This window comes from Lutra lutra, chromosome 9 (genome assembly GCF_902655055.1).
Source record: "Lutra lutra chromosome 9, mLutLut1.2, whole genome shotgun sequence".
NCBI lineage: Eukaryota > Metazoa > Chordata > Mammalia > Carnivora > Mustelidae > Lutra > Lutra lutra.
This window is the reverse complement of record NC_062286.1, coordinates 14,467,163-14,483,405: the sequence shown is the minus strand read 5'-3', so window position 1 is coordinate 14,483,405 and position 16,243 is coordinate 14,467,163. Positions and strand designations below refer to the sequence as shown.

The 16,243-nt window shown below is 38.7% G+C and overlaps 1 long non-coding RNA gene across 3 annotated transcripts in view; it reads left to right on the top strand.

Moving 5' to 3' along the window:
* The first annotated feature begins 703 nt into the window (after positions 1–703).
* The window catches only part of LOC125109718 (uncharacterized), a 38,726-nt gene continuing 23,186 nt past the window's right edge, over positions 704–16,243 (top strand). For all 3 annotated transcript variants that reach the window (XR_007130358.1, XR_007130356.1, XR_007130357.1), the window contains exons 1-2: positions 704–866; positions 11,279–11,357. This is a non-coding gene — a long non-coding RNA (uncharacterized LOC125109718). The remainder of the gene's footprint in view (positions 867–11,278; positions 11,358–16,243) is intronic.

Here is a 16,243-nt window from a genome sequence, read left to right as displayed (position 1 = left end):
GTCATCATCCCACAGCATAATGGTCCATTTGTCATACCCGTTGAACCTACATGGACGCGTCATAACCACCCAAAGCGCAGAGTCCACATTACGGTTCGCTCTTTGTGATATATGATCCATGAATTTGGACAAATGTATAATGACGTGCACCCACCATGTTAGTATCATACAGAGTGTTTCCATTGTCCTGAAAATCCTCTGGGCTCTGCCTAGTCATCCCTCCCCCACAATCCCTGGCAACTGCTTACTGTCTCTATAGGTCTTTTCCAGAAGGTCATCTGGTTGGAATCATACAGTATGGAGCCCCTTCAGACTGTCTTCTTTCACTTAAACAATATGCATTTAAGTTTCTTTTTAATGTTTTATCATGGCACATTCAGTTTTTAAACGTTTCATACATACGACATTAGACCCAGGAAGCCGGTCTCTGTCCACTTCAAGACATCAGGGACACTTGAGGTCATGAGAACACCCTGATCAGACCCGTGAGTCAGAACCTGGGGGTGAATGGGTGGGAAGAGGTTGGCTCAATCTCCATTTCACAGCTGAGAGATCTCCTTTCCCCACTCTACTCGCTGCTGAAACTGGGTGCAAGGAGAGAGTAAACGAAGCTATTTCCTCCTGGAGGAGATTATTGAGTAATTGAAAGGGGTTATTCATAAGGGCCCTCCTTCCAGTTTCCATTATTAATCATCATAAACAAAGGAGTAATAATGGGTGTAGCAAAAGCACAGCAATTTTAGGGCCAGTTTATTTGCGTACTGCATTGAAAAATCGGGATAGCCCTTGAACGTCCAGTTCCCATTTGACTCCCTAAGAATGATGGTATATATGGCAGGGATGAGACCAGCGTTTCCATCTTCCAGGTGAGGAGCCCAAGCCTTCTGTGGCTGTGCGGCAGAGTGAGGGCGAGAGAGCTGGTGGGCACAGAAGAACCCGTATTCCAGTTCGGGTCTCTGACACCAAGCCTATTAAGGTTTCTAGCGTGTCACTGACCCAGCTCACCTTTGTTGAGCAACTACTGTGCTGTGCATCCTGGCCTGGGGTGAGAAAGGGAGGGTCCCCGAGGAGGATGGTGAAGCACACACAAGTCCCTCAGACAGGGAGACCCATGCGTGCTAGTCCGGATATGGGGCTCAGAGGCAGCAGGGACCGCCAAGACTGGGGTTCAGGGTAGGCTTCAAAGGAGAGGTAACCCTTAACCTAGGCCCTGAGGATGGTCAGGCGATTAGGGGAGTGGTTATTACCTGGCAGGGTTTAAGGCATGTGCAGTACCACAGGGCAATCGTGATGCTACACGACGTGAGCACGTTACCATGTTCAGACAGACACAGAGAAGTTCGAGAAGGAGACGCGGTCGCCAGGATCTCACGTGAGTCCCATCAGTGCCCCTCCTTAACCTTCCCTGCTCTGTCTCTCGCTTGGGGTGTCCTAGGCCCCAGACATGTCACATTTGCCGCATCAGGGAAGGTGGCCCCTAGCGAGCGCGACAGGAACTGCTCCTCGAAGGCTGCTGGCAGGAGCCTCTCTCTTCAGCCCCTTAGGAGGAGTTCACGCGCCAGCTCCTGGGCCTCGGCGAGGCGGTGGGGGGCGGACCCCAGCTCTGCAGCAGCTCGCGCAGGCCTTTCATCTGGCTGCTCCCACATGTGAAAGGACACTGAACAGAGATTGTCGGAAGGCCTGGCTTGGAGTGGGGGAAGGGGGCCTTGAAATTCAAAGCTAAGGCCCTCATATGCTCTGCACCATGGCAGCTCATCAGTCCTCCCTCTTCTCAGCAGCGTGGGAGCCTGTGCGCTCCTGCTCTCCAGCCTGGCAGTGGCATCTGTTAGCAATGAGTAAAGATGGGGTGGCAGAGGCGGGCCTGGAAGTGGGGGCCTGAGGAAGGCCTACCGAAACCATGTGTGTGTGCTCACACACAGAAAACCACAGGCCTCCTGGAAGCAGGCACCTCAGGAGGACCCCCTCCATCTTGACTTGGTCATCAGGAGCAGGTGATTGAAGGACGGAAGACTTGACTTCTCCATGGTGGGCCTCAGGGTCCTCATTTCTTCTACAGGAGGGGCTCAGGCAAGCAGAAATATCAGGGCCTTCCTGGGGCTGCTTTCCTGTGTCTAGCATGGAGAGGCTCGCCAGGCTAACTCTGAGAGCGAGCTAGTTCTCACACAGGGCGGGGAGTGCTGTAGAACTCTCCAGTATCCTTGGCCCCTGAGGAAGGAGGCTGGGTCCTCTCCGGTCTCCTGAAGGGTGAGGACACACTTTGGAAAGGCTCCCTCCTGCCCATCAAGTAGCATTCACTGCACCTAAGGCCTCCAGGACCTGATACCTGCTTTCCCATGATTCCCATCAAACTGTAGTAGGTTCTTTCAAGGTCATGACCTCCAAGGAAACAAGGAGATAAGAAGAGTGCCAGGGAGGCCTCAAAGCCAGAACTCAGAGTGACTAGAGTATTTCTGGAAGGCTGGACAGGTACAGTGGTCTTCTACAGAGAGAGAAAAGCAGTTCTAATTTTTCTTTTTAGTTTTTCTTTTTAGCAAGTCATCCTCTAGGAAGTTATTTTGAGGAGCTGGAGGCTCCTTAAAAGTCCCTTAAGAACAGGAAATGGGAAAACACAGTGTCTTCCCCCATTCCTTCTTCCTTCCACAGGCCTGAGGGATAAGGGTCCTGGTGTAGCAGGGCTCATGGCCAGTGCTGAGGCCTCCACCAGTTCCTACCAAGGAGGACAATCAACAAACCACCTCGCCTTGGACTCCCCGTGCTCTTGTGCTCTGGTGACTAAGTGATGAAAGATTCTGGCCGATATTTCTATTTTAAGATCCTCCATTGGCTTGGAGCAACAGGTAGGTTGGAGATAGGAGGAGAAGGAAGAGGAGTGATGTAAGATTAAAGGGTTTTGTGGTCCAGAAGTCTTCTATACCTGTCTCAGAATAAGGGGCTCTACACTCCGGAGGTAGATTATACACAGGGGCTGAAATAGGACACAGGGTAGGTGTCCCTGGTGTAGAGGGAGGCCCATGAGGAGGGGCTGTGTTCACAACACATTTGTGTCAACCTCCACTATGCATTCTATGCACGGCTAAGGGGTCATCTTTGGTGAGCAAGTCAGGTGTCTCGTAGTCCCGTTATAAACTCTGCAAGCTGGGCCATCGCTGACCCACTGTGTGACCCTGGGAATTAGCCTCTGAGTCTCCCAAGTTTTTTGCATATCTGTAAATTGGGAATTCCACTGCCCAGACCCCTCAGCAGCCTTGGGGATTAATGAAAGCCTTGTTCACAAATGTCTTGGAATCCATAAAGGTTTAGATCGATAATTAACAAGAAAGAGAAGGCATAAACATTTCAAATATATATCAACTCCCAAATCTGTAACAGCCAATAAGTCTAAAAACTGAGTGGCCACAATTTCCCTCAGTGACAGGCAGCCCATGCACTTTCAAAAGTAATTCTACAATAAGCATAAATTACCACTTGGGGAAACCTTCCCTGTATGCCATGAGTACAGATTTATTAAGTGAAAATGAAACCTTTAAATAAATATGTGGAACAAAAATGTATTTCCCAATCTAATCTGGCCACAGAGGCAAGAGTTTTTAAAGTGCTCTGTAGCCTGTAGAGTAGAAAGCTGAGTACATTTTCTTAGAAGTCACTTGGGTGAGTCAGTCACTGCCACACAATCTCCCTTCCTAACTGTCGAAACATCTCGGTCCTCCCAATCTCAGCCAGGAGCAGCAAGGGCGCACGAAGCCCCAAAGACCTTTTGCAACCCCTCAGGGAAACAGATTCTGAGGCATCTTGATGCCCTGAGAAGATCATGATTTGGCATTCCACCAGATTCTGAACCCGCAGAAGTTATCTATTCACCCTCCCAATACCACGTTACTGCCATGTTCCTGACACGGTGTCCTCCCCTGAAGGGCAGAATAGTGCAGTTTGATTAGTTCTGTTGACTAAGTAATCCTTGCAGGAGACCAAGGGGGCCTAAAATATAAGGTGCGACAGATACATCATCACAAGGCTGGCCAGACCACAAATGCTTGGTGGCACTTCCTGTAGTATCAGTACCACTGGTCTCTCCAGCTGTCCTTCTGGTCCTTCCCTGTCCTGGAGCTTCCTGGCTTTGGGTCTGGGCCCTTGAATACATTCAGTCAATCCTAGTCATTGCCAGCCTTTTGACAAAGAAGGATGTGAGGACTCAGGCCTAAGCTAATCACCGTCTGGTGTTCCCTGTTAGCAAGAATTTGTTCCTAAGTGGGCAGGAAACATACTTTGAAGTAATGAGATGTAAGAGGACATTTTCCAAGGGCTTTTGGTAAAATTTTCCTTGATCAAAAAACCCCCAAAAAACAAAAAACAAAAACCAAAACCCACTACCACCTCTACCACCAAAAGCACACAAAAAGACCCCAGGAAGAGATGTTCTCTTCCTTTGGCAAAAAGGAGGAAGGATTGCTGGTGGTAGGCATCTGTGCTAGCAAAGAGAACCAGCCTCAGGGTAAAACAGATCCTGCGGAAGGGAGAACAGGGATGAAGAAGAAAGAGGTTTTTGAAGACTCCAGAAAGGGACTAGGCTAATTTCTTTTTCCCTTAGGAAGTTCACATTCTAACATGAGTGTCGGGTGCACTAAGAGTTGGGGCATCTCAGATTGCTGATGCTCCAGGCCTGTTCTTCGAGAGGGATGTCAGGGCTGGATACAGTGCAGGTTGCATTATATTACTGGACACAATTGCTACAGTTAACGTACTTAGTATTTACTCAAGCATTTTCCATTAATGTTCTTGAGAGATATTGACTTGTGATTTTATTTGTAATGTCTTTGTAGGTTTTGGGCTTAGGATCATGCTGGCAGTGTAAAGTGATTTGGAAAGTATTTGTCTCCATGTATTTTTTCTTTAAAAGTTTATATAAAATGTGTGTTATTTTTCTTCCTTAAATGTTTGATAGAATTCACCACTAAAATTATTTGGTATTTTATCATGTAAAGATTTTTGATTTAAAAAACCCAATTTCTTTATAAAGTGTTATTCAGATTATTTTATCTTGTGCCATTTTGGTAAGTTATATATGTTTTTAAAATGCATCCATTTCACCAAAAATGTTTAATTTGGTGGTATAAAGTTGGTCATCATATTATTTTATTATTCATTTCATATCTGTAGGGTCCACAGATATAACATCTTTTACTCACAATATTGTTAATCTGTACTCTTTTTTATTCTTTTCTCAATATGATCAGTCAAAGTATTTCTCAGTTTTGTTGAATTTTTTTCCTTCAAGTAATTAAACTTGGGGTTTCGTAGTTTGGTATTTTTTCTTCTATTTTAAAGTTAATTGATTTGTTGCTTTTATCCATATTTGTATATGGATATACAAATTTTTTTATTTTTTTTACCTGGATTTACTTTGCTTTTGATTCTAAGTTCTTTTTTTTTTTTAAGATTTTATTTATTAATTTGACAGACTGAGCAAAAAGCCCGACATGGGGCTCGATCCCAGGACCCTGAGATCATGACTTGAGCTGAGGGCAGAGGCTTAACCTACTGAGCCACCCAGGTTCCCCTGTTTCTAACTTCTTAGAGTAGAACCTTAAGTCATTGATTTTAGATCTTTCTTTAAATCTATCTTTAAACGTTAAAGCTGTATGTTTTCCTCTAAACACTGATTTAGCTGAATGCCAGTTTTAACATGTTGCTTTTTTATTATCATTGAGTTTAAAATATTTTGTTACTTTATTCTCCTTTTTTGACTAACATTATTTAAATATGTGCTGTTTACTTTCCAAGTAGTTGGACTCTTTAAAGATGTTTTATTCATAATGATTTCTAATTTAATTTTATTATGGTCAGAGAACATACTCGGTATGATTTCAAACCTTTTGAATTATGTAGGGTTTTGTTTTGGGACCCAGTATATGATCTATCTTGGTGAACATCTTAGATACATTTGAAATGAACATGTATTCTCCTGTTGTCAGCGGTAATGATCTACAAATGATAATTACATCAATGATATGATTACTTTTATCTAGCTATTATTTTAATAATATGTACAATGTATGGTATTTATATATTTATATATTGTATTATATATTATAATTAGAATATAATATAAATTATATACATAAATATAATATATAAGATATATAAATAAATATTTCTACTATATTTAATAGTTATATATTATTTATTTAGCTATTAAACTGTGATTATGAAATTGTCTATTTCTCTTTTTCAAATATATCTCTCCATTTATTTAGATCTTCTTTGGTTTCTTTTTAAAATATTTTATTTATTTATTTGAGATAGAATGAGAGTGAGTGAGAGAGAGCGAGAGAGAGGGGCAAAGGGAGGGGGAGAAGCAGGCTCTCCAATGAGCAGGGAGCCTGATGTAGCGCTCAATCCCTGGGTCCTCAGGTCATGACCTGAGCAATGGGAGACGCTTCACGGACTGAGCCATCCAGGTGCCCCTTCTTTGGTTTCTTTTAAATAATAATGTGTGGTTTCAGCATACAAATGCTGCACGTATTTTGTCAGATTTACGTCTAAGTATTCAATATCTGTAGTGATTATAAATGACATTTTAAATTTAAGTTTCCATGTGTTCATTGCTCATATGTAGAAGTACAACTGATTTTGAATCATATCCTGTGTCCAAATCCTGAATCATATCCTGGTATCATATCCTGTGCTCTTGCCAAACTCACTGATTAGTTGTAGAGTTCTTTCCTATAGATTCCTTGGATTTTCTCCTATTTCTCTTTTTAATTATGCCAGATTTTGCTTTACGTGTTTTGAAGTTGTTTTATTAGCCACATAGAGGTTTGTAGTGATTGTGAATACCTGAAGAATTGACTCTATCTGGTGTTACTCTTTTTCTCCAGTAATATTCTCTTTTGAAATCCATTTTGTTTGATAATAGTACAGACATCTTTGTCTTCTTATGCATACTGTATTCCAAGTATATATTTTTCCATTCCTCCACTTTCAAACTATCTCTCTTTATATTTTTTTATTATTTATTTATCTTCTTATTATTATTTTTTGAGAAAGAGAGAGAGAGAAGTTGGAGTGGGGCAGAGTGAGAGGGAGAGAATGGCGAGTGGACTCCACACCCAGTGTGGAGCTTGACATGGGCTTGATCTCACCACTCGGTGATCTTGACCTGAGCTGGAATTAAGAGTCAGATGCTTGACTAACTTTCCCACCCAGGTATCCCTCAAGCTATCTCGCTGTATATTTGATGTGAGTCTTACATTTTGCTTTCATGTGTAAAATTTTCATCAGTTTTTTTTTTAATCCATTCTAACAGTTTTCTGCCTTCTGCTTAGAGTGTTTTATTCATCAACATTTTAACATTATTATCAAAGTTTGGTGTAAATCTACCATTGTATTATTAACCTTCTCCTTATTTCAATGTTTTTTGTTTGTTTTTTCTTTTTTAATTCTGTTACTTCATCCTGCCTTTTTTTTTTTTTTGAATGATTTGATTATGGGTTTTTAAAAATTTCATCTTAGTCTATCCATTGCCTTTTTAGCCTTATCTTTTGCCTATTTATTAGTGGCTTATTAAGGGCTCTAGGATTTAAAATAAACACCATTAACTTTTCACAGTCTAATTAGACTATTTTTGATATATTTTATATGTATTACATCTGCATATATTATAAATGACACATTACAATGCTATAATTTTTAAAATTAGCATATGTTATTTGCCCCAGGAGTACAGGTCTGTGAATCATCAGGCTTACACATTTTCACAGCACTCACCATAGCACATATCCTCCCCAGTGTCCATCACCCAGCCACCCTATCCCTACCACCCCTATCCCCCAGCAATCCTCAGTTTATTTAGTGAGGTTAAAAGTCTCTTATGGTTTGCCTCCCTCCCAATCCCATCTCGATTCCTTTTTTCCTTCCCTACCCCTGACAACCTCCCACTCTGCCTCTCAAATTCCTCATATCAGAGAGATCATATGATAATTATCTTTCTCTTATTGACTTGTTTTTCTCAGCATGATACCCTCTAGTTCCATCCATGTTGTTGCAAATGTCAAGATTTCGTTTCTTTTGAAGGCTGCATAGTATTCCATTGTATATATATATACCACATCTTCTTTATCCATTCATCTGTTGATGGACACCTCGGTTATTTCCATAGTTTGGCTATTGTGGACATTGCTGCTATAAACATTTGGGTGCACATGCTCTTTTGGATCACTACATTTGTATCTTTAGGGTAAATACCCAGTAGTGCAATTGCTGGGTTGTAGCATAGCTCTATTTTCAACTTTTTGAGGAATCTCCATACTGTTTTCCAGAGTGGCTGCACCAGCTTGCATTCCCACCAACATGTAAGAGGGTTTCCCTTTCTCTGCATCCTCACCAACTTCCGTCATTTCCTGACTTGTTAATTTTAGCCATTCTGACTGGTGTGAGGTGGTATCTCATTGTGGTTTTGATTTGTATTTCCCTGATGCCAAGGGATGGGAAGCACCTTTTCATGTGCCTGTTGGCCATCTGGATGTCTTTGCAGAAATGTCTGTTCATGTCTTCTGCCCATTTCTTGATTGGATTATTATTCTTTGGGTGTTGAGTTTGATAAGTTCTTTGTAGATTTTTGGATACTAGCCCTTTATCTGATATGTCGTTTGCAAATATCTTATCCCATTTTGGTTTTGCTGACTGTTTCCTTTGCTGTGCAAAATATTTTGACCTTGACGAAGTCCAAATAGTTCATTTTTGCTCTTGCTTCCCTTGCCTTTGGTGATGTTTCTAGGAAGAAGTTGCTGTGGCTGAGGTCAAAGTTGTTGCTGCCTGTGTTCTCCTTAAGGATTTGGATGGATTCCTGTCTCACATTGAGTTCTTTCATCCATTTTAAGTGCATTTTTGTGTGTGGTGTAAGGAAATGGTCCAGTTTCATTCTTCTGCATGTGGCTGTCCAATTTTCCCAACACCAGTTATTGAAGAGACGGTCTTTTTTTCCATTGGGCATTCTTTCCTGCTTTGTCGAAGATTAATTGACCATAGAGTTGAGGGTCTATTTCTGGGCTCTCTATTCTGTTCCATTCATCTATGTGTCTGTTTTTGTGCCAGAACCATACTGTCTTGATGATTATAGCTTTGCAATAGAGCTCAAGTATAGAATTGTGATGCCACCAACTTTGGTTTTCTTTTTCAACATTCCTCTGGCTATTTGAGGTCTTTTCTGGTTCTATATAAATTTTAGGATTATTTGTTCCATTTCTTTGAAAAAAATGTTTAACTTTTGATAGGGATTGTGTTAAATGTGTAGATTGCTTTAGGTAGCATAGACATTTTCACAATATTTGTTCTTCCAATCCATGAGCATGGAACGTTTTTCCATTTCTTTGTGTATTCCTCAATTTCTTTCATGAGTACTTTATGTATGAGTACAGATTCTTTGCCTCTTTGGTTAGGTTTATTCCTAGGTATCCTATGGTTTTAGGTGCAATTGTAAATGGGATTGATTCCTTAATTTCTCTTTCTTCTGTCTTGCTGTTGGTGTATAGAAATGCAATTGATTCCTGTGCATTGATTTTTATATCCTGACACTTTACTGAATTCCTGTATGAATTCTGGCAGTTTTGGAGTGGAGTCTTTTGGGTTTTCCACATAAAGTATCATATCATCTGCAAAGAGTGAGAGTTTGACTTCTTCTTTGCCAATTTGGATGCCTTTAATTTCTTTTTGTTCTCTTATTGATGAGGCTAGGACTTCTGGTACTATGTTGAATAGCAGTGGTGATAGTGGACATCCCTGCCATGTTCCTGATCTTAGGGGAAAAGCTCCCAGTTTTCCACCATTGAGACTGATATTTGCTGTGTGTTTTTCGTAGGTGGCTTTTATGATATTGAGATATGTACCCTCTAGTGGTGCCTGGGTGGCTCGTTGGGTTAAAGCCTCTGCCTTCAGCTCAGGTCATGATCTCAGGGTCCTGGGATGGAGTCCCACATTGGGCTTTCTGCTCAGCAGGGAGCCTGCTTCCTCCTCTCTCTCTGCCTGCCTCTCTGCCTACTTGTGATCTCTCTCTCTGTCAAATAAATAAATAAAAATTAAGAAAAAGAGAGAGATATGTACCCTCTATCCCTACACTTTGAAGAATTTTGATCAGGAAAGGATGCTGTACTTTGTCAGATGCTTTTTCAGCATCTATTGAGAGTATCATATGGTTATTGTTCTTTCTTTTAGTAATGTATTGTATCACATTACTTGATTTGTGGATGTTGAGCCAACCTTGCAGCCCAGGAAAAAATCCCACTTGGTTGTGGTGAATAATCCTTTTAATGTACTGCTGGATGCTATTGGCTAGTATTTTGGTGAGAATTTTTGCATCTGTGTTCATCAAGGATATTGGTCTGTAATTCTACAGTGTTATAATTTTATTTTAACCTGTTCTGCATTTCTTAAATAATTAAAAGAAAAAATGTCTTTTTATAAAAGCCAAGATATTCACCATTTCCAATGGTAGTCATTTCATCTTGAATATCTGAGTTTTTACCTACTTTCATTTCCCTTCTATCTAACATACTTCCTCTATATTCTCTTGGGTTTATTTTATTTTGTTTTCCTGAAACTGCCTTTATTTACCTTTCATTCTTAAAGGATATCTTCCCTGAGTATAGAATTATTAGTTGGCAGTTTCCCACCCACCTCCAGAACCATAAAATGCTATTCCTTCATCTTCTGGTCTCAATATGTTTGAATGAAGTCACTAAATTCCCCTATATCAAATGTGACTTTTTGTCTTTATATTCTTTTGAAATTACCTCATTAGTTTTCAGCAATTTTACTATGATTTACTTAGGTATCGTTTTCTTAATATTTACTGTGCTTGAATTTTTTCCGTATTTCATTATTATATAAATTTATGTCCTTCACCAAATTTGTAAAAAATGAGTTCATTGTTTCCTCAAATATTTTCTTCTGCTCCATATTCTCTTTCCTCATCTTCTGAGACTCCAATTACTCATATATTAGGCCTTTTAACATTACTCCACATGTCCTAGAAACTGTCCCTCCCTAACTTTTATTTTAGTTGTTCTTTAAAATGGATAATTCTATTAATCCATCTTCAGTTTCATTGACTCTTTCCTTTTTCATCTCCATTCCACTTTTATTAGATAGGGTTCTCTACAGAAACAGAACCAAATGAGAGAGAGAGAGAGAGTTTGTGTGTGTGTGTGTGTGTGTGGTTTGTGTGTATATGTAGATGGGTAAATAGATAGATTGATAATTTATTTATTTACTTATTTATTTTAAGGAATTGGTCTTAGCCTTTTAGGCTGGCAAGTACAAGATCTCCTAAGTGGCTGAATGGGCTGGCTGGCCTAGACACCCAGGTAAGAGCCAATGTCACAGTTCAAGATCGAAGATCATCAAGCAAGACTGTCGAGCAAGCCATCCTTCTTGTTCGGGGGAGTTCCGTGTTTGTTTTATTAAGACCATCAGTTAATTGGATGAGTCCTATTCACATTATGGATGGTAATCAGCTTTACACACGGTCACTGATTTATATGTTACTTACATCCTAAAGACACCCTCACAGAAACATCTAGAATAATGTTTTGACCAAATATCTGGGCACTGTAATCCAGCCATGTTAACACATAATAGTAACTATCACACTACTGTTGTGTCTGGCTAGTGAAATTTTAATTTTAGATATTGTAATTGTTAAACATAGAAATTTCTCTTTTATTCTTTATATAGTTACTATTTCTTTGATGATATTTTCTATCTTTTCATTCATTGTAAGCATTTTAAAATATCTTATGAGACATTATTATAGTCATGGGTTTAGAATCCCTGTGGGGTTATTAAACCACCCTTGTCATCTCAGGGCTCATTTTCATTGATGGTTTTCTATCTTGAAGTTGAACCACATTTTCTTGATTGCTCATGTCACATAATTTTGGATCACATCCTGAGTATTGTGAATGTTATGTTGTGGAGATTATGGGTTTTTAAATATTCTTCCAAAGAGTCTCGATTTTTTGTTTTGTTAGAGAAGGAACTTGGTTTGAAGGAAACTGCAAACTCTTATCATTTGGCAGACATGTTTAAATCCCAGTTCCTTCCCTTTTTGGCTCACACACACACACACACACACGCACACACACACATGTACATGAATTAGGGATTGGCCAGAGACTTATTCAGAACAAAAACACCAAATTTGTAACTACTTCTCTTTGGTCCTCTTCTTTTTGGAAATCCCCCTTCACTTCTCAATTTTTTTGTTGCTCACATTTTTTCCTCTAGTTCCTCTAGTTTCAGGCCAGAAAGACTTGGAACATTCACTAGGGTTTACCCTCTGGATAAAAGTTGTGATAACAGGGAATGCACACAGTGTCATTCCTTTTTGCAAATGCTAATCTGCCTCCAGAATATTGCTACTTTTGTTCTGCTCCAGTAATTGTAGGTGGTGGTTGTTTTAGTTGCTGTTGTGTGTGTTGCCCAGAATTTATAGGTTTAGTACCATGAGGGACCAGTCTAGTAGAAGCTACTAAATTATACTGGCAGCAAACATCTTATTTTTGAAATGATATTTTTGTTGTATATATGTTGACTGAAGAATTTTTTTAAAACATTTCAGCACTTTTAAGATATTTTCACTTTGTCATCTGACTTCCATGTTTCTGTCTTGTTATTACTCTTATTACTACTCCACTATTTGTATTGCCCTGTGGATATTTCTAATATTTCTCCTTTATCTTTAATTTTATAAAATTAAATATGACATTCCTAGGTGATTTTTTTTGTTATTTTTTATTTTACTTGGAATTAGCTGTACTCATTGTATCTGTGGATTAATTTCTTTTCTTTTTTTTTTTTTTAAGATTTTATTTATTTACTTGACAGAGAGAGAGAGACCACAAGTAGGCAGAGAGGCAGGCAGAGAGAGAGGAAGGGAAGCAGGCTCCTTGCTGAGCAGAGAGCCCGATGTGGGGCTCCATCCCAGGACCCTGGGATCATGACCTGAGCCGAAGGCAGAGGCTTTAACCCACTAAGCCATCCAGGCACCCCTGGATTAATTTCTTTTACCCATTTGAAAAATTCTCAGCCAATATAACCTCAAACATTTACTTTCCTTATTTCCTCTTTATTTTTTCCTGGGACTCCAGTTTCAAGGATATCAGATTATTTGATATTTGTCCTCTAGATTTTGGATGTTCTGCTCAACTTTTTAAAAAAATTATTTCTTTTTCTCTTCCTTCTTCTCTTCCTCTTCTTCCTTCTTCATATAGTATCAGGTGACCTGTCTTCAAATTCACTGATCCTTTCTTTGCTTTATGTAGTCTGGATTCCTCCTTTTTCATGTAGTAATTTTTATGGAATCATACAATATATAGTCTCCTTTCACTTAGCATAACAGATTTGAAGTTAACTACATTATTGCACATATCAGTTTGTCCATTCATTTTTATTGCAGAATAGTATTCAATCACATGGTATACCACAAGTTTGTTTATTCATACCAGATGGTGAACATTTGAGATGTTGCCAGTTCTTGGCAGTTTTGAATAAAGTCTTTGTAAACATTCACACAGAGTTTTTATGTAAACATAAGTTGTAATTTCTCTTGAGTAAATATCTAGGAATGGGATGGCTGAGTCATATGGTATGTATGATAGTCAAATTTGTAAGAAACTAAAGTTGTTTCCAAGTTGGTTGAACAACTTTACATTCCCACTAGTAAAGAATTAGAGTTCTGGTTACTATAAAATCTTAGCAGTACTTGATATTGTCAGAAAAAAAAAATATATATATATAACCATTGTTGTTGTGTAGGTTTTTCAGAGCTTTTATTTGCTCTAATCGCATATGAAGATGAGCAACTTTTTATATGTTTATTTTTCACCATTTCTTTGGTAAATGAAAATAACTATCCTAGGGCCATAAAATGAATTGAGAAATGTTCTCTCAAATAAAACTGGGGGCATCACGTTATCTGATTTCAAGATTTACTACAAAGCCGTGATCACCAAGACAGCATGGTACTGGCATAAAAACAGACACATAGACCAGTGGAACAGACTAGAGAGCCCAGATATGGACCCTCAACTCTATGGTCAAATAATCTTCGACAAAACAGGAAAAAATATACAGTGGAAAAAAGACAGTCTCTTCAATAAATGGTGCTGGGAAAACTGGACAGCTATATGCAGAAGAATGAAACTCGGCCACTCTCTTACACCATACACAAAGATAAACTCAAAATGGATAAAAGATCTCTATGTGAGACAGGAGTCCATCAGAATCCTAGAGGAGAACATAGGCAGTAACCTCTTCGATATCAGCCACAGCAACTTCTTTCAAGATATGTCTCCAAAGGCAAAGGATACAAAAGCGAAGATGAACTTTTGGAACTTCATCAAGATCAAAAGCTTCTGCACAGCAAAGGAAACAGTCAAAAAAACAAAGAGGCAACCCACAGAATGGGAGAAGATATTTGCAAATGACAATACAGACAAAAGGTTGATATCCAGGATCTATAAAGAACTCCTCAAACTCAACACACACAAAACAGACAATCATATCAAAAAATGGGCAGAAGATATGAACAGACACTTCTCCAATGAAGACATACAAATAGCTATCAGACACATGAAAAAATGTTCATCATCACTAGCCATCAGGGAGATTCAAATTAAAACCTCATTTTTGATTTTTTAAAAAAGATTTCATTTATTTTTTGAGAGAGACAGAGACAGAGAGCATGAACTGGGAGGAGGAATAGGGAAGAGGGAAAAGTGGACTCCCTAATGAGCAGGGAGCCTCACCTGGAGCTCCAACCCAGAAACCTGAGATCGTGACCTGAGTTGAGTTGCTTAGCTGATAGCCATGCAGGCACCACGCATTTTAGATTTTCTTAAACAGTTTGTGTAACACTGGCATTTCACCCTTAAACATTTGATAGAATTCACCATTGAAACCAACTGGGTCTGGGGTATTTGCATGTGTGTGTGTTGGTGTGTGTGTGTGTGGGGGGGTGGTGATTGTGGGAAAGGTTTCTTAACTACAACTTAATTTATTTAATAAATATAGGAATATTTAGGTTAGCTACTTTTTCTTTGTTGAGTTTAATAGTAGATATTTCTCAAGGAATTTGCCTATTTTATATAATGTATAGAGTTTATATACATATATAGTTGATATAGTATTATCCTTTTAATCTATAAGCTCCCTAGCCATGTCTCTCTTTTATTATTGAAATTAGCAATCTTTTTTTCTTGTTAAATCTGGCTAGAGATTTTTGAATTTTACTGATTATTTCAATAAACCAGATTTTTATGTCATTGATAGTTTTCATTGCTTTGCTTTTCTGATATCAAAATTTCATCAGTTTTTGCTGTGAGTGTGTATGTAATTTAATAGTTGTCTTTTGTAATAGTTGTCATACTTGAGTTTGAGTGTATTTTTTTCTTTTTAAATCCTTGCTGAAGTAGTGCCTCAAAAATTCTTATAGTGAAGGCCTATGACTGTTAAACTATTTTGTATTTTGTGTAAATGTGCATGTCTTTCTGTTCCCATTCCAAAATATACTTTTGTATATAAAATTACAGATTTGGCTATCTTCTTGCACATTTTGAATACTTTAACCTACTATTTTCTGCGTCCTGTCACTCTGTTGTTAAGTCTGCTCTGGGTCTACTGTTGAAATGTGGTAGTCTGTCTTTTTTCTCCGGTTGCTCTTATCATTTTTCTCTTTATTCTTAATCTTTATGATACCTGCATGTGACTATTTTTTTATTTTTTGGTTATTGAGGTAAACTGTTAGTCGACAAACTCATGTGTTCTTCCAGTTCTATAAAATTTTGTCTATTTTCTTACTCTTCTATTCTCTTTATTTAAGATACACATTTGACAATTTGAAAACTCTGTAGCTTTTATATCTCTTAACTGATATCCTAAATTCCTTTGCACTATTTCCCAATTCCTCTCTTGCTGTATCAAGTCTGGATAGTTTTATGTCTTTCTCATCTAAGTGACTCTATTTTCCACCTCCTGTTCTCTTTCAATTTCTGCCCACTTCTGTTTCCTATTTTCCTGTTTGTTTCCATAGAAGTTGTTCCTTTATATCTTTGATATTCCTACACAACTTTATTTTTTAATTTTTCTTAAGCTGTTCTATAAAATTAATTTCATATAAAGAGAACAGCTTTTCAATCTGCTAGTATATGGCTGTCTTTCTTACCATAAGATAAATTTGTGCTTTTAACAT